At 34.8% G+C, this 19,162-nt stretch overlaps 1 non-coding gene across 1 annotated transcript; it reads right to left on the reverse strand.

The window, feature by feature from the left end:
• Positions 1 to 2,182: 2,182 nt before the first annotated feature.
• LOC145033172 (small nucleolar RNA R71) lies at positions 2,183 to 2,289 on the reverse strand. The gene has a single exon (XR_013677409.1). It is a non-coding gene; the product is annotated as a small nucleolar RNA R71 (small nucleolar RNA).
• Between the last annotated feature and the right edge of the window lie 16,873 nt (positions 2,290 to 19,162).

The raw sequence follows: 19,162 nt of genomic DNA on the forward strand, positions 1-19,162 counted from the left end.
GGTACCCTTAAAGTTTATCACTCAATCAATGTGCCGGTAAACCACACACGCTCCACCGATACTATAATAAACCTTATGTCACCCTTTACCTACCTTGTTAAGTCCAAGTTAGTGTGCCGGTTAACCACACACGCTCCACCAACGACTCAGACAAAGTGTAAAGTGTAATTTCATGGATTAGCACCTTATTCACATTTTTCCTAAAGTAACTAAGATTGGGAATTTAATAAACATTTAGTTACTTTATATATTCATCATACTTTGAATGAGACTTTATAAGTCCTTGTCTTACCCGTTCGGCTAACGACCCTCCACCAGTCAAGCAAGCGGTGGGTGAGAATATTCACCCATTAAGTCACCATTTTATAGGCAACAACCTTATACCCACCTTATAGACCGGCTTCGTGAATGAGGCGTACTAGCGGTAAGACGACTTGTTCTTATACATATATATATATATATAATTATTAAATCATCATAATATAAGTATAAGGGTTGAATTTTAACTTTTAAAATTCTAGGGGTTGGAACTAAAGTTTTAACTTAACTTTACTTGTTCCAAAACTTGAGGGCAAGTTTTGTAACTTTCAAAACTTTTCATTTCTTGTAACTTATGAGTTTAATAGAGTCATAAAATGAAGACTCTTCATTTTTTATAACTCTTGTGTTTTCTTAATGGTTTTAACTCAAGTGTGTCTCTTGGTTTTCCATAACTTAAGGATAAGTTATGAACTCCATTAAAACACATTATGATCAAGAATTAAACTACCAAATAGGTTACAAATAATTCCTATGATCATCTAAAACATCATAAGAACAAGAACATGAATATGAACACAATCAAAAATTACATAAAACTTTGTAATTTTGATAACTAGTTGTTGTAAATGAATTAGCAAGACATTACACCACCAAAAACAAGTTTACATTTACTAAAACAGTTTAGGGTAATGTTTCTAATTCATTTTCCAGCAACTGAATCGAAATTCTGCACTCATTCGACCCTACTCGCCGAGTGCATGAACATGACTCGCCGAGTTGGTTGAAGATACACATGGACTCGACGAGTCCCCCCTATAGACTCGACGAGTCCATTCGCAGACAGCAAATTTTCGATTCTGTTTTCAACTTTTAAGCACAAATAAGAACAAACAAGCCTAGGCTCTGATACCACTGATGGGTTTTGAGCATTCTAACACTTCCTAAGTGTACATGCAACCCTAATAACCTTGGATCTATGTTTGTCTAATTTGTCATGCAAAGTTGAATTCCAAGCTTATATTCCTATCTAGCATACATGGGGAACAATTTTAACATAAAGTATAGATAGAATAACTTACCTTGTTGTTGTTTGTGTTCCTTGAAACCTTGTGAGCCTAGCACCCCAAGTGTGATGCCTCAAATGCTTCACACAACACCAAATGCTCTTGGAAGAACTTATGAGAGTATACTCACTTCACAAAAACGGCCAAGCCCTCTATTTCTTAGTGTGTAACCGATTTGGGAGGAGATCATGTTACTTATATAGTGTTGGCACACCTAGGGTTAAACCCTAATGTGTCATGACTCTTCATTTCCATGACCCATGGGTTTGTAACTCCCATGGAGCATCCATGGAGCATCCTATGGGTGGAACCCAACTTGATGATCCATGGAGCCTTTTAGCCCACTATACAAGACATGGATGATTTACTTAATCAACCCATATATTTAATTAGTTATCTTTTGATCACTTAATTAATTCTAAATTAATTCTTGATCAAACTAATCAAATAATATTATTAATATATTAGAACTTATAATATATTAATAATCTCCAAGTGTTATTTCTCTCATTTAGTCTATCCAATTGCATGGTGCCATGCAACCCAAATGGACCATGCCGGGTCGGGTCAAGTACATACCAGAAATAGTTATGGACTTAGACACCTTATCCAACAGATATACCTTTCATTGGCAAAAAGTATGAAGATGCATTAAAGCATATGAAGTTAATAACATTGCCAACTACTTCAATGTCCTTAATGTGCCTAGAGAATCTTTTTCACTGAGGATGCTTCCAGTGACATGTATCGGTGTAGCCAATGTTTGGCTAAATTCACTTACACCTGGATCCATTACCACATGGGAAAAACTTCATGATTCTTCTATTAAGCAATTTAGTCCACCTTTAAAGGTCTTAAGACTCAAGAAACATATTGCTAGTTTTCAACAAGAGGTTAGAGAGTCATTATATGAAGCATGGGAAAGATACATCTGCTTGTTTAGGGGTTTTCCTCAACATGATCTTAATGTCTAACATGAGGTGTCCATTTTCTATGATGGAGTGAATATCACAACAAGACAACTTCTTGAATCTCAAGATCCAATGACGAAGACGGATCAATATAGTATTAAAGATTCTATTGAGGATTTTGCAAAACATTCACGTGAATACCATAACACAAAGAGGATGTTACTAGAGGTAAAGGAGATGGAGGAAACAATAGCATGGTTGTAGTTTTAGCAATATGGATAAACAAATGACAAAATTGGATCAATATATTCATGTCATAAGAGTTGGGTGTGATAATTGTAGTGGGCCACATTTGACCAAGGATTGTGATTTGGAAGAAAGTAGGAACAAGAAGGCATAAGGATTTGATGAAGACTGGAGGAAGCCCAAAAAGGATTTGTTACCATATAAAGAGTACAAAAAGCAAAAGTATGAAAAGTATAGATAAACTAGTTCGGGTTTCTACCAAAAAGAACAACCACCCTACAAAAAGAAGATAGATTTAGATTCGGTACTTCATAGGTTTATGGAAGCCTCGTTAAAAAAGCATGATGCTACTGATGCTAATATGAGAAATCATCAAGCTTCCGTAAAAATTATAGTGACTCAACTTCGGCAACTAACAACAATTGCTAATGAGAGATTACCACTTAGAAATCAAGACCAAAAATCATAACCTCATGTAATGGCCATCTACATTGGAAAACAGGTTCATTAAGAGCCATTTATGACCCAGGAAATAGCTACCAAGCAGCCCAAGTTTTGTTAGGAAGAAGAGATTCCCGAAGCCAAAAGAGAAAAAAGTGAATCGAACTCTGATGGTTCACCACATCATGGTGACATTACCATGTCTTGGTCTCAAGGAAAATTCAACTCTTAATTCGTATCAACCTCCTTTTCCATTTCCATCTCGAGCAATGAATCATTCTCTAGAGACAGAACAAAAGAAGTTTATGGAACAAGTGCTCTTACGCTCCATAAATGTCCCATTCCTCAAATCCATGGCTAAGATTCAAAAGTTTGCAAAAGAGGTGATGACTAATTGTAAGGACTTGTAAGTGGCCTCAACCATAGTTCTTAATGAGTTATGCTCAACTTCTATCATCAATGGATTTCCAATCAAGATAGGAGATCCAGGGTAACTTACTTTGCCTTGTGAATTTGGCAATTCTATTTATATAAGAGCTTTAGACAATTCAAGGGCAAGCATTAACCTTATTCTATATTCTTTATAGAAAAAGGTCATTTTACCAAAGCTCCTAGACACAAGGTTGACAGTTCGAATGGCGGATCACTCAACCACATACCCACGAGGAATAATTGAAAATTTGTAGGTAAAGGTGGGAAAGCCTATCTTTTTTGGTCGACTTTATAGTTCTTGATAGGAAGGAAGATGAAGACCTTCCCATAATTTTGGGAATACCATTGTTGAGTACTGCAAGAGCTCTAGTTGACATCCATGACTCAAAGATCACACTTCATATGGAAGAAGAAGCAATTAATTTCGAAATAAGCCTAAAAGTGAGTCATGAAAATCCAAGAGATGAAGTGTCAGATATGGATTTTATGGAAGAAGATTTTGATTGGCTAGTTGAAATTGAAAAGATGATAGAAGAAGAGTAGAAGGTTTGGGAAAATCCCCATGGTGAAAAAGTCAAATGTTTCAAACCAAGAGCTTCAATATCTATGAAATTTGAGGTGTTCGCGTTCACTAAACCTAGAGTTCAAAAGGAAGAAGTTAAAAGTAAAAGAGGACTTATATGAAGAAGTTGAGGTAATTGATGAAGACATGGGTGGTGAAATATAGGATCCAACTTTGGTCAATATGGAGTTAGATAAGAAATGTCCTAAAGAAGATGGCAATAAGAAAGCAAAGGCAAAAAATCAAGGAAAAGGGATGAAATGTAAACACGAAGAAAGTGCCAAAAAAGAAGGAGAATTACAAGAAGTAATACAAAAGAAGCGTTCAAGTGTACAAGCGTAAGTGGAAGGAGAAAAAGGAGAAAAGCAAGATCCCACTCCCAACTGCAAAAATGTAGAGTGGGAAAGAATCTGACTCGCGAATTCTCAAAGACATGCACTTTTCAGGAGGCAGTTTGCATTTTATTTTCCTTTTTGATTTCTTTTTAGTTTTTTATTGTTTTTATGATAGTATAACCAAATGATCATTTGTTTCTCTAGTCTTCTGATTTAATTTTGTAGTGTTAAAAAATATGTAAAGCGATGAAAGAGTGCATTAAATGAAGATGTCGTGCAGGTTGTGAAGATTTTACTTGAAGACCATGTTTTTCAATAAGTGTGGGGTTCCCACTTAATTGAAGAGAAGAATTTTGAAGAATTTTACTAAAGGAACAGAAATGTTCCTAAGCATTACGAAGAGTCGATGCATTATTTTGAATGTAGAAGACTTTTTACGGAAACACAACTATATAGCCATCATCACCACATCGTGGTAATTATTTATCATGACTGCATCCGACCAAACACCATAATGTGGCATCACTTGACCACACCATGACACTTTTGATGAGGAAAATTCATTCAATACCATGTTCGGGTATCCTTATATCGAATCATGCCATTGTTTCAACACACTTTCTGAAAATGGTTCTTTGATTTATTTTGATCCTATGCATTCAAAAGAGAAGGCTTGGAAATACTGTTTCTAGCAATTATACAAGAATTCCAAGCTTTACCACACAACTTTCAAGAATATGATATCGCCACTATTACCCAAGGGGAGTCTGTTCCAATTCTTCCTTTTTAATTTATGTTTTTAATTGTTTAGTATGCAATGGGGCCATTGCATCAGTTAAGTGTGGGGTAGGGGGTTGAATATAGGAAAACAAGTATTCTGATTAAAAAAATGAAAAAAAATGACTATGATTTAAAAATTTATTAGAAAGATTTAAAATAATAATATAAAAATTAAATCTAGTTAAAAAATTGTTATGTTAAGATCTAGGTTGCTAGTGTTGTGTGGGAAGATCCGAGGAGAGGTTCATTGTTTATTTGACCCAATATATGTTATAGTGTATTTATGGCTTACCTATCCTACTGAAATCATGGAAAAAAAAATACGACCTTGCTTAGTTTGAGGGACACAATATATTTAACATTGTGTACAAGAAATGTATCCATGAGAGCTTATGTAGTTATTGCACCTTATACTACTACCTTTAACTAAAAAGGGTTAAAGTTATGTTACATTGCCTAAGCATATGTTTTTTTAGGATTTTTAATTTTGAGTGAAAATGTGAAAAGAAGAAAGAAAGAAATAGAAATAGAAAAAGAAAAAAAAAGTTTCAAAATTTTTGGAATAAGAGTCTAAAAAACTATCAAGATCAATAAATATCATGAAGAAAAGCTCCAAATTATCGAATACTCAAGAATAAGGAGAAATTTACCAAGTTATTATTGAATATTTTATTTTCTAGGTTATTTTTCCATATGTATACTTGGGAGCTTAACCAAGAATACCTTGAGGTTAATAAAGTTTTATGTGGATGGATTCGGAAGGACGCATAAAATCAATGTTGTTCAAAAGAAGTAGGAAAGTGTATGAAAATTGTGAGTATTTAGGAATGGGGAACTTCTTAGAAAATATATACACAAATACATCCATTGCGGTCTTCGAGTAATGAAGAGGCTAAAAATGGATTGTTTTGTACGATGTTGGTAGCTAAAGTCTTGATATGACAATAATAAAAAGGTTTTTCTTAGGGGAAAGTGAAAGCCAAGTGTAGGGTATTGTGATATGTGCATAATTAACTAATTAAATATTTAATGCAGATTTCTAATGCATTTAGCTAGAAATATGTTTATTTTAGGACAACAGATGCTTACTGTGTTTAAAATACATTTTGTAGCAGCAAACACTTGCTCGGATAAAAAGGAAGCATACGAGGAGATGGAAGTAGGAAACGGGAGCTAAAACAAAGAAGAAGAAAAGAAGGTTGTTGACCACATCGTGGTGATCTCTAACACGATGTGGCGAATGGAAATTTCAAGACCAATTAGATAACATGAAGGATACGGGATAAACACGAGGACCACGTCTAGGTGACGGTCAACTATGACGTGGTGATCTGATTTCACAACCATAAAATGCTAATCATTAGGTCAAATTTAGGGGGCATGCAATCGGTTTTCTAAGGAGAATTGCGGCTAAGAGCCCTTAGAAACCCAGAAGAAGATCGAAAACCAAGTGGAGCTCAACGATAGAAGAAGATTTAGAAGATTTTCACATTGATATAGTTGGTTTGGTTATCATACTAATGTCTATCTTAGTTTACATGGATCTATTCTATTATTCTACTACAATAAGAGGCTAAATACCTGTTACTTCTGTTTGGTGAAGATGAACTTAATCTATATATCGTGATATCGATAATTGGATGATTATATTTGATTTTACTTTTGTTATATATATATATATATATATATATATATAAACCCTAGCATGATTTAGTTCTAGTTTGTATTGCTTATGAATCAAATTCTGTGTAATACTTGATCATATTAATTGCATGAAGTTGTATCTTAATTGTTTATGATCAATAGATAGATAATTAGAGCTAGGATTAATCATATCTTAGATTAAGTAATTAAAGCTAGTAACTTTAACTGTGTTAGAGAGCATAATTAATCTAAATTTATGCTTGGTTGCTTAACTTGATCATAGTAATGTAACTAATATCATACAAAGTTCAATTTATGCTTATTATCGATTTGGTTTTTAACTTGTAAGTGATCATTGCATTGTCAATCATAAATTCTTAGTCCTAGATATTTGATAGTAATACCTGGTAAATCATATAATCCATCCATTATAAACCAACCATAGGAGACGGTGAAATCGGATCTAGGTAGAAGTATTCTTTTAATTATTGAAATTAATTTATTTTCTTTTCTTGTTAATTGCTAGTTGATAGTAAAGTTCTTTTGATCTTGAAAAAGTAGTAAAACCCCCAAAATTAAAGTTTGTCTAATTTGTTTAATTAAATTTTGTTCCTTGTGATCGACACCCGACTTACCTGATCTATACTATAATCTGACTAGATACACTTCTTATAAGGGCATAGTTAGCAAATTAAGTTAGGTTATAAATTTAAAAGAAGTAGGTACTATTGTGCACTTTAAAACCATACAAATGAGTTGTTCCAAAACCAATCAAAATGATTAAATCATTTAAACAACAAAGTAAAAATCATAAGTAGCCGATGCAGAAACTCTAGGGGATGCTGTACAGTCACACCGGGTCTTCCCCATTAGAAGCAGAAGTACCTGAAACAATAAACATGAAACTATAAGCACAAATCTTAGTAAGTTCCAAAAAATAGCACATACCATACATAGAATAGAGATTGATATGTGCCAACCATAGTCATATAATTTCCATTATGCCATGTGTAACACCCAGTCTTAGGTATGCATTTAATTCAAGTCAAACTTCATATTTTACCCTTGGACTCGATGAGTTGGAGGCTCAACTCGTCGAGTAGGATCAAATTCGAGTCTGGGAACTAAGTGACCTACTCGACGAGTCGGAATACCAACTCGGCGAGTAGGAGCTGTCTGTTGAAAACCCTAATTTTTAGGGTTTGTCCCCCTATTTAAAGAAACATAACACCCTTGTGGCCTCGTTATCACTCCCTTAACATCCATAAAACCCTAACTTGCCACCTTGAGCCTTATGAGTGTTTGAGTGCCATTTTTGAGTAATCTTGTGTGATTTAAAGTTTGTGTGAGCAAGAGGAAGAAGGAGGACTTCAAGAGAAGATTGTAGATCCAGGAACACCAACATTTTCTCCTCCCTTTCTGCTAATCAAGCTTAATACTTGACTTGTAGTTTCTTAGATCTCCTTGTGGCCATTTTTATGGAGTTTTGGGTCCAAGAAGCTTGATCCTTGGGACTTGGACGTCCCAAGTTAATATATCTTCAGATCTGGAACCTTGGAGGGTCCTCATGGCATAAAGGTTCCATCTTGATGGCCATGAGAACCCCTTGTGTGAAATAAACCCCATTTTTGGTCCTTTGAGCATAAAAGTCCCATGTATGTATGTAAAGTTCATGATTTTACATGTTATATCGATTTAAGGACCCCTACCTTTCTGAGGAGAGTTGTACAACAGAAATTGAGTTATGGACTTGGACAATAGCTGACTCGATGAGTTGTTCTTTGGACTCGACGAGTCTGGGGGTTTGGTTCCCCCAACCTGTTGCGATTCACAGAACCCAGTTGAGTTTAGAAGGGATGTAGTTGAGTCTAGAAGAAGGAACCAACGAAATAGACTTAGCTATGGACCTGGAAACCATGGGACTCGTCAAGTGTATAAACGCACTCGGCAAGTCCAAGGCCATCTCCCAACCCATGAAGAGGGACTCGACGAGTTGTTCATATAACTCAGCAAGTCACAGACTAGACACACTCATACGATGAAGGTGGACTCGACGAGTTCAAGGATGAACTTGGTGAGTCAATTGAAGATTGTCCTGATGTTATAGTTGAAGGATAACTCGTCGAGTTCTTGCTAGACTCGACAAGTAGAGTCGGGGTTGGGGACAGATGAAAAATAAGGACACGACAAGTTGCTGGACCAACTCGGCGAGTCAAGTCAACTGGATGTTGACTTTGGCCAGGATGTTGATCTTAGCCACGGTTAAAATGGTCATTTTACTCTAAGAGTAGTTATCGGGTTTTGACTAAGTATCTTTATGGAAATTATAGTCGGAGAGTCTCCGGAGTAGTAGACAGGGATTTCTCACTCGGAGTTTTAGCAGCCAATCATACGAGGTGAGTTTCCCTTTAGTAGGAATGGGTCTAAGGCACCAAGGTCGGCCCGTAGCGTGTTATGATTAGTAGTTAAGTGTGGGCGGAGCCCGTATCTCCCAGTTAGTTAAGTGTGGGTGGGGCCCGTCTTTCCCGGTAGCAGAGCTTGATTATGATATAAGTCTGAATGATAGATCTAGTTATACTTGTTTTCTGTGCGATACTTGTATGTATGCCTAATAGTTGAGTGTGGGTGGGGCCCGTATATTATAGCAGCCGAGTGTGGGTGGTGCTCGTATCTCGAGTAGTTGAGTGTGGGCAGGGCCCGTATCTTAGATTTAGCATAGTGTGGGAGGGTGCCGTATCTCCATGAGTGTGGGCGGGGCCTGTATCTCCTAGTTGCATGTTACATGTGTAAGGTATGTGGTAGTTTGGGGGAGCTCACTAAGCTTCGTGCTTACAATTTCAATTTTGGTTTCAGGTACTTCAGCAAGCAAAGCGAAGGGCTCGAGTTGATGGCATGGCACACACCACAATTTCTATTAGCCTGGGAGCTTACTCTGATGTTTATTATGAGACAGTTATATGTTGATAGATTTTATGAGATTTTGAGATACATGTCTGACGATTTAATTTTATGATGATAATATTATGCTTGTTAAATGATTTCAAAAACGAAATTTTTGGCTGGTATTTTTGGGATGTTACACCATGAGTCGTATAATGGTCTTTCCTTGCCAAGACAGGGGCCAAACCTCAATATTACAAAGAAGTTCCCAGAGCCACCTACTGGTCTTCCACTCAAGAATCACAATGACAACTAGCATCCTATATATAAATGCCAAGGTCCAAACCCTGGTCTTGCATACAATTTTCCAAAGGCCACCTTTAGGTCTTACATTCACTTTCCAGGGACCACCACCTGGTCTTCATACATATCATAATTCAGTACGCTGGTATTGGTACCTTCAACCCACAAGTACAGTGAGGAGACTTGCCTCAATCTGAACATAACCGAATCTCACACACATGTTGCTAATACAGTATATCCTTACACTAAACATAATAAAACCAACCCTAATTGATAATTAGGGTAATAATCATGATCAAGGGTCCAAAACACACACACACACATACACACACACTCTCTCTCTCTCTCTCTCTACAGTGTGAAAGACTATTCTACCCTTTCCAAGCTAGCCACAACTAAACATGGCCTAAAGCCTAAAAATAACCAAATTGCACTTCTAGGAGTACACCATACGTACTCATTCCCTATGCCGTACGTGTCAAGTTTCGATAGAAAACAGGGCAAAGCCCAGTTACGCAGTGCATACTATGGGGTTACGCCTTGCGTAACCAAGCTAATTAAAAAAACACCTCATTAAGCTCTTAATAGCTTAAGATCAAATATATAACACTCAGATCAGACTATAATGGACGTCTAAAGTCATCTAGTTCCTAACTTTTTCACATTTCATGGATTAATGGAGTCCAACACCAAAACTCAAATCCTTAACATCCTCTAATGAATCGAAACCCTTGCAAGGGTGAAAAGAAACCATCAAGATCCCATTTTTATTACTTACAATCCTCAGAAATCACAAGATATGAGAACCACAAGCTCTGGAGTATCTTTTATTCATAAGAACAAAAAGAATGGGACCAAAATCATGTAAAACTCTAAGCTAACCTAGATCTAAACTAAGGAATCATAAAGGTTTAAGCTTTATACCTTTCGGGGGCTTACAAATGGGATGAAAGTTTGAGATCTTTAAGCACCACGCTCACTAATACTCCTTTAGTGGATTCATTTCTCACAAAGCGCACAAAAACTCACTAAAAATACTCAAGGTCTTCACAAAAGTAGCTAGGGTTTCAAAATGACTACTTTAGGGTAAGTGGAGGCTAAGCATGAAGAGGCCTCAACGGACTTCATATGTTTAAATAGGGTCTCAACCCTAAAACTTAGGTTTTTGGAATCAAAAATAGTATACCCTACGTACTCCTTATGTAATCCCAACATACTCAATGAAGTCCCCACCATCTTTAATCAGTTACGCCCAGCGTGCACATAGTGTACGCCCCGCTACCAATTTTTCAACAATTTAAGACTCCAGTTTGAAAATAAAAAATACCTGGAGAACGAGTGCTACAACCCAAAAGGTAAAAATCTTAAACCCTAGTTTCCAAAGGGGATAAATAAGACATGGATTCACCCAATAAGCACTTATTCAAAAACTCCTTACCTCATTTACTCTAGAAGGGTTTCTAATACAAAAACCGTCATAAAAGTTGGTGCTTTATGTATATGCATGTCCAATTCATGTCTTGAAGCCAAAATGAATCAAAATAAGGGTTTTTGAAAAAAAAATCACAAACATAACTCAAGAATTTAGCTATACTTCAGATCAAAATCCATAAACAATCCAAATGATTCAAAGATTCATAAAGTTGAAAACATTTTGAGATCTGACCACTCTAACTAACTAGTATATTAAGATTAAGGTACAAAACTAAAGATCTAGCAAACTATCATGATAAAACTGAGTCATGGACACTAACACATGTACACAAGAGATCCAGGATGAGAATGAATACTTGCTTGCTGAATCTTGGTCACTTCTTCTTCCTTCTTCCTTCATAGACTTCCAAGAACACTTAAAGGGCTTTAACAATGGTAGAAGGAAATTAGGGTTTCTTTAGATATTTTAGGAGGTTGATGGAGGTTGAAGGTAAGAAAATCCTTTCCTCTTCTTTCCTTTAAAAAAGTAGGTTTTAGCCATCAGTGGTTTCCACACTGTGGCTTATACCTACCATACCGTGGAGGGTCAAATAAGCTCGTGACTTAAAATGACTTGCCATAACGTGGTTACCCTTCACCATGCTATGGAAAATCCTAAAAGTCAACCTTTGAAAAATTAAAATGTCTCTCAAGTTTTGGTTGTTAAACTAGGGTTTCATCACATTTGTGTTGCCATCTACGTCGACTAGGGTTTGAATCTCACATGTAGTGGATCTGTTGAAATCATGTGAAAGAACCATCCATCTCCATCGAATCTGTTGGGTTGCCACTGGATACATTGACTTGTATATTAGCGAAGATGGGTTCAGGTGAAGAAAATAAAGCCACCTCTGACGACCACCACCTAGAGTGTAGATATGCAGACAGGTTATGATAGTGGCTCCATCTCCGTCTCTCTTGCTCTCTCTCTCTCTCGCTCTCTCTCTCTCTCTCTCTCTCTGTCTATATATATATATATATATATATATATATATATATATATATATATATATATATATATATATATATATATATATTTCATTGAATCACATCAGTAAACACGAAAAATGTGTGTTTGTGCTTCTCTGCTCCACATGATGTTTCTAAATGACCTAGTGATCGATGGTGGTCGCTTAACGGCTAATTGGGAAGAATAATGGGGTGTCGAATGTGTTTCTGAGAGAAAAGGAGGTGATGGTCCAACGGTGTTCTATGGTTGTCCAGCTGTAAAGCTAGTGCATAGGATATGTGTTTGTAGTGGTGGGCCCTTTTTTTCTTTTTCTTTTAATTTTTAATAACAAAAAATCAAAAATTACATCAAAAAAGAAAGCGAAAGGGTAAAATAGTCATTTTATCTTCTTCGGGTATGGTCCGAATGAGAAAAAAACATTATGGGGACAATCCGAGTTACTTTTTTTAGAATAGAAACTAACGTGCAATTTGACACTTAGACAATGAATAAATCGTGTAACTTACCGAAATCTATATGATGTAGTGAGATTACGTTATAATAGTACACATTTGGCTCCTTAAATGACAAATTCAAAAGTATATTTGTCTACAAAACCACTTTATTATATAAATTGAAAAAGATGATAAAAATATTATTACATATTTTGTCTTTACTTCCTCATGTCATCCATTCCTTTTGTTCCTAATTTTTGTTTCCCATGCATTTCTTTGAAGTTAACAACTTGTGATTCAAGGTCATTCCTCTTTATTTTTTCCCATGTTAAATGTTCTAGTAAAAAATAACAAATTTGTATCTTAGGGATCTCTAATAAAGTTTTGACAACTATAAAATCCTGAACACTAGGTCAAATTCAGGGGGATGCAATTGGTTTTCTGAGGGTAAGTGCGACTGAGAAGCCTTATAAACCCAAAAGAAGATCAAAAACCAAGTGGAGCTTAACGATTAAAGAAGATTTAGAAGATTTTTACATTGATCTAGTTGGTTTGCTTATCATACTTATTTCTAGCATATTTTACATGGATCTATTGTGTTTATCTGCTACAGTGAGAGGCTTAATACATGTTACTTCTGTTTGGTGAAGACGAAGTTAATCCATATGTGTTGATTTTGATATTTGGATGATTATATTTGATTTTACTTATGTTATATATATATATATATATATATATATATATATATATATATATATATATATATATATACCCTAGCATGTTTTAGTTCTGATTTATATTGCTTATAAATCAGATTCTGTGTGATAATAGATCCTATTAATTACATGAATTTATCTCCTAATTGTTGATGACATTAGATAATTAGCGCTAGGATTAATCACATCTTAGATTAAATAATTAAAGCTAATAATTTTACCTGTGTTAGAGAGCATAATTAATATTAGTTTTTGCTTGGTTGCTAAATGATATTTCCATATTTATACACATTTTAAGGCAATATTTTAATTCATTTTTATTAATATTTTCGTTATTTGTAAACATATATGGTACTTATGACTTAAAAAAAAAATTGTAGCCAAATGGAACATTCTTGAAGATAAAGGGCCAAAAGAGACAAGAAGTGGACTTTGGAGGATTGAAGAATTAAATGAAGGAAATCCTTTCGAAAAGCCCAAATCACAACGTAGCATGACTTACACGACATGGAGTGATTGTTCTAAAAGATAAATGCACAAGAAGTCAGAGTCCTTGCCCAATAAGGATTCATCCTAAATCACAGCGTAAAATCCTTGTTCATGACGTGAATTACAATAATTCCCAAAAATATATATATATATATATATATATATATATATATATATATATATATATATATATATATATTCACTCTTACGAATTAAAGAGGTTTTTCTGGAAGTTAGAAGGTTTAGAGAACAATTTCTAGAGGAAGTTTCATCAGAGAAACCCCGTCTAAAGCATTGGACGAAGGAGAATTACTAAAAGAGTTAGAGATTGAAGATTACATTCATCAGTTTAGTTTGGTACATTTAATCTCATCTTTCAATATTGGATTTATGTGTGTCATTTCAGCCATGAGTAGGTGAATCTAGCTACTTATGTTTAGCTAGATGAAGCCTTAAATCTATGGATTAGTTTAATTAAATATGGATTTTAATAGTTGGTTATGTGCTTGTGTTTGCTTGTTACTTCTAAGCATGCTAAGAATTGATACTTTAATTGCTTGAATTCAGGTTCTGTGTAGCTTAGTGACTAATAAATTACATGAATTTGACACTTAGTGATTTAGTGACCATTTAATTACTAGAGCTAGGATCAACCAAATCATAAATAAGTAATTAAAGTAATTAAATTTAGTTGTGCTGGAGAACATAAATTACGACCATAGTTATATTTGTTAAATAAATCTTACATAGCCCCATTCATAATGCATAACTGATTTTGTGTTAGATTGTGTGTGACCATACATAGTTTTACTAGAATTAGTGAAACATTAGTAAATTTAGACTTAAATTACTAATAATAAAATTTGGTAACCAACTTTAATAATCCATAATTGGTAGCTAACCATAGAGGAGACGTGGATTCAAACTAAATAGAAGTGTTTCTAATAATTGATTGACTTTGATAGTTAAGTGATTAAGTTTGACTGAACTTGCAGAATTAGATTTAAAAACCTAATTAACTTTTTCTTGTTTTAGGTTAACTGTTAGTAGCTAAATTAGTTAATTAAATATGTTCCCTGTGTTCGACCCCAACGTATTTTACTATTCTATCCACTGACTAGGTACACTGCCCATAGGTGAAATAATATATAAGAAGTTAGGTTATAAATTTAAAGCTAGATAAGGTATAGTCCGCATCAACATCACTTAACTTGATCATAGGAAACTAACTAATATCATTTATAGTCCAATTTATGATTATTATCAATTTAGTGTTTAACTTGTGCATGATCATTGCGTTGTCATTCATAAATTGGTAGGCATAGAAATTTGATAATAGTAGCTAGTAAAGTGGTAATCAATATAATCCATCCATTAGAAGTCAACCATAGGAGAAGGTTAAATTGGATCTATGAAGAAGTATTCTTTTAATTCTTGAAGTTAATTTGTTTTCTTTGCTTGTTAATTGCTAGTTGATAGTAAAGTTCTTCTAGTCTTGAAAAATCAGTAACCCCCCCCCCCCTATTTAAGTTTGTTTCTTGTTTAATTTGAAGTAGTTAATATTTTTAATTGAATTCCATTCCCTGTGATTGACACCCAACTTACCTGACCTATACAATAATCTGACTAGATACACTTCCTATAAGTGCATAGTTAGCAAATTAAGTTAGGTTAAAATTAAATAAAAAAAAGTAGGTATTATGTTCACTTCAAAACATACAAATGATTTGTTCCAAAACTAATCAAAGTGATTAAATATTTTAAACATCATAGTAAAAATGATAAGTAGTTGATGCGGAAACTCTACGGGATGTTGTACAGTCACATGGTGCCCTTCCCTTTAGAATCGGATGTACCTAAAAAAAGAAAACATGAAATCGTAACCACAAAGCTTAGTGAGTTCCTAAAATAGCACATATCATACATATAATAGAGATTTCCATGTGCCAACCATAGTCTTATAATTACCATTATGCCATGAGTCGTATCATGGTCTTTCCATGCCAAGGTGGGAGCCAAACTTGAGTCTTACAAATAAGTTCCAAGAGCCACCTCCTTGTCTTCCATTCAAGTATCATATAAAAAACTAGCATCCTATATATAAATGCCATAGTCCAAACCCTGGTCTTGTATACAATTGTTTGAGGGCCAACTCTAGGTTTTACATTCATCTGCTAGGGGCCACCACTTTGTCTTCCTACATATCATAATTTAGTGGGTCGATATTGGTTCCTTACACCCATAAGTATAGTGAGGAGACTCACCTTAATCTAAACATAATCGAATCTCACACACACACTGCTACTACAAAATCTCCTCACACTAAACATATCAAAAACAACCCTAATTAGGGTAATAATAATAATCAAGAGTCCAAAACACACATATCGCCCACAGCCCAAAAATAAACCAATTCCACTTATAGGAGTACTCCTATGCGTACTCCTTCCCTATGCCATGCATGCTGAGTTTCCACAAAAAAATAGGGCAAAGCCCCGTTACGTGTTGTGTACTAAGGGTTTATGCCTTGCGTAACAAGAAAATTGCCAAAGTCTTCACTAAGCTCTTAATACTTAAGACCAAATGTACAACACTCCAATATGAATATAATGGATGTCTAAAGTTATAGAGTTCCTAACTTTATTACTTTACATGGCTTAATGGAGTCCAACACCAAACCTTAGACCCTTAACATCCTTTAGTGACTCCAAACCCTTTCATGGGTGAAAACAAACCATCAAGATCCCATTTTTATGACATAGAATCCTTAGAAATCACAAGATATGACAATCACAAGCTTTAGAGTAGCTTTTACTCACGAGAACCAAAACTATAGGACCAAAAGCATGTAAAACACTAAGCTAACCTATATCTAAACCAATGACTCATAAAGTTTCAAGATTTATACCTTCTGAGGATTACAAATGGAATGAAAGTTTTGGATCTTCAAGCACCAAGCTCACCAATGCTCCTTTAGTGGATTCCTTCTTGACAAAGCACACAGATACTCACTTAAAATGCTCCAGATCTTCACAAAGTACCTAGGGTTTCGAAATGAGTACTTTGGCGTAGTGGAGGCTGACCATGAAGATGCCTCAAGGGACTTAAGGTGTTTAAAGAGGGTCTCCAACCTAAAACTTAGGGTTTTTGGAATCACCAAGAGTACAACCTGCATACTCCTTATGTAAACCCAACATACTCAATGAAGTCCCCGCCACCTTCAATGAGTTACGCCCATCGTACACATAGTGTACGCCCAGCGTACACATAGTGTACGCCCTGCAACCAATTTTGCAAGAATTTAAGACTTTAGGCTGAAAATAAAAAATACCTGGAGAACGAGTGTTACAACCAAAAAGTTCAAAATCTTAAACCCTAAGTTCCAAAGGGGCTAAATAAGACATGCATTCACCGAATAAGCACTTATTCCAAAATTCCTTACCTCATTTATTTCAGATGAGATTCTAATACAAAAAGTGTCATAAAAGTCGGTGCTTTCTGGACATGCATGTCCAATGCATGTATTGAAGCCATAATGAATCAAAATAAGTGTTTTTTTAATGAAAATCACATACATGACTCAATAGTTCAACTGTACTTCAAATCTAAATCCATAACCATTCCTAATGATTCATAGGTTCATAAAGCTGCAAACTTTATGAGATCCGACCATTCCAACTAACTAGGATGTGAAGATTAAAGACAAAAATCAAGATCTAGAAACCTATCATGACAATAATCGAGTCATGGACACTAACAAAGGTCTAGAAGAGTTCTAGGATGACAATGAATACTTGCTTGCTGAATCATGGTTACTTCTTCTTCCTTCTTCCTTCAAGGATTTCCAAGAACACTGAAAGGGATTTAAAAATGTAGGTGGGAGATTAGGTGATGTTTAAATTTATATATATATATATATATATATATATATATATATATATATATATATATATATATATATATATATATATTACTCAAGTTTTAAGCTAATAAAACTGATTTATCTCAACCGGACTAATAGACACACTAGGTAGTGTACCTAGTCATGTAATAGTATAGTTGTGGTATGATCAGGTGTCGAACACAAGGGGAACGATGGTGAATTAATTTTAGAGTGCTTGATTATAGGTTACACAAAACACACAAAAGCAATAAGAATGGTTTTATTAAAATGAAATTAACACTTAGCATAAAATATCGATAAACTGACTTGAAGACATATTTCTTTAGGAACTTTGGTCTAGATAAATTACATCTCAAAATAATGGCTAACTACTGATACAATGGATACTTATTCATTATTCACCAATTCCTAACATGACTAGCATCATGGTCACACTACTAATCATTTGATTTTAACACAACTATTAATTCATTGATCAAGTGAACAAACAATCATGAAAATCAGTATTTAGTTCGTATTAAGCAAGATTTGATCTTATTTAACCCTGATGATCATAGAGTTAAATCATGCATAGAATGGTCATCTACTCATGCACACACATTAATGTTCATTATTTTCTTTCCTAACCCCAGGTTTTTGTCCAACTCTACTCATAATCACCGATGGTCATTGGACAATTATGATTCAACTTAACATAGTCAGATGGTCATCTAAACTCTATTAATTCAGCAATAGGGAACAAAGTAACAATCTTTAACACATATGTATCTTTCAACCAAACTTGACAACATAAATTAAATAAGAATGAACAATCCAAATAGCAATTAAACAATAAACTCAAAGATTCATTCAATCATAAACACAAAGTGAAAGGTTTTAACTCCCAAATCAGAAACTAACACATAATGGAATCATAGTGGAATTCTATTCATGGTCACGACAACAAACCACATGATCTCCGACATGAGTCTGCTCTCTAATCCCTTCGATCTTCGCTCATGTCATCTTAATAGCCTTATGATCACCTTCTAGACCCTTAAAACAGCTTCTTTGAGATTTCTTGTCGACCAAGGATTAATAAAAGTCATAAATCCCATCAAAAAATCATCCTGATGCTCGAAATATATATAGGTTCTCAAAATTTTGATCGCCATGACGTGGTAATGGCACCAGAACGTGGTCCTTGTGTATATCCCGTATTCTCCAAGTCAACCTCAACAATCGCGAAGTTTAGATTTACCACATTGTAGTGGTGTCACCATCTCGTGGTAATTGCAAATAATTATCTTCTTAGAACACAAAAATCGTCCTAAATTT

This window comes from Lactuca saligna, chromosome 2 (genome assembly GCF_052625555.1).
Source record: "Lactuca saligna cultivar CGN05327 chromosome 2, ASM5262555v1, whole genome shotgun sequence".
NCBI classification, from domain to species: Eukaryota; Viridiplantae; Streptophyta; class Magnoliopsida; order Asterales; family Asteraceae; genus Lactuca; species Lactuca saligna.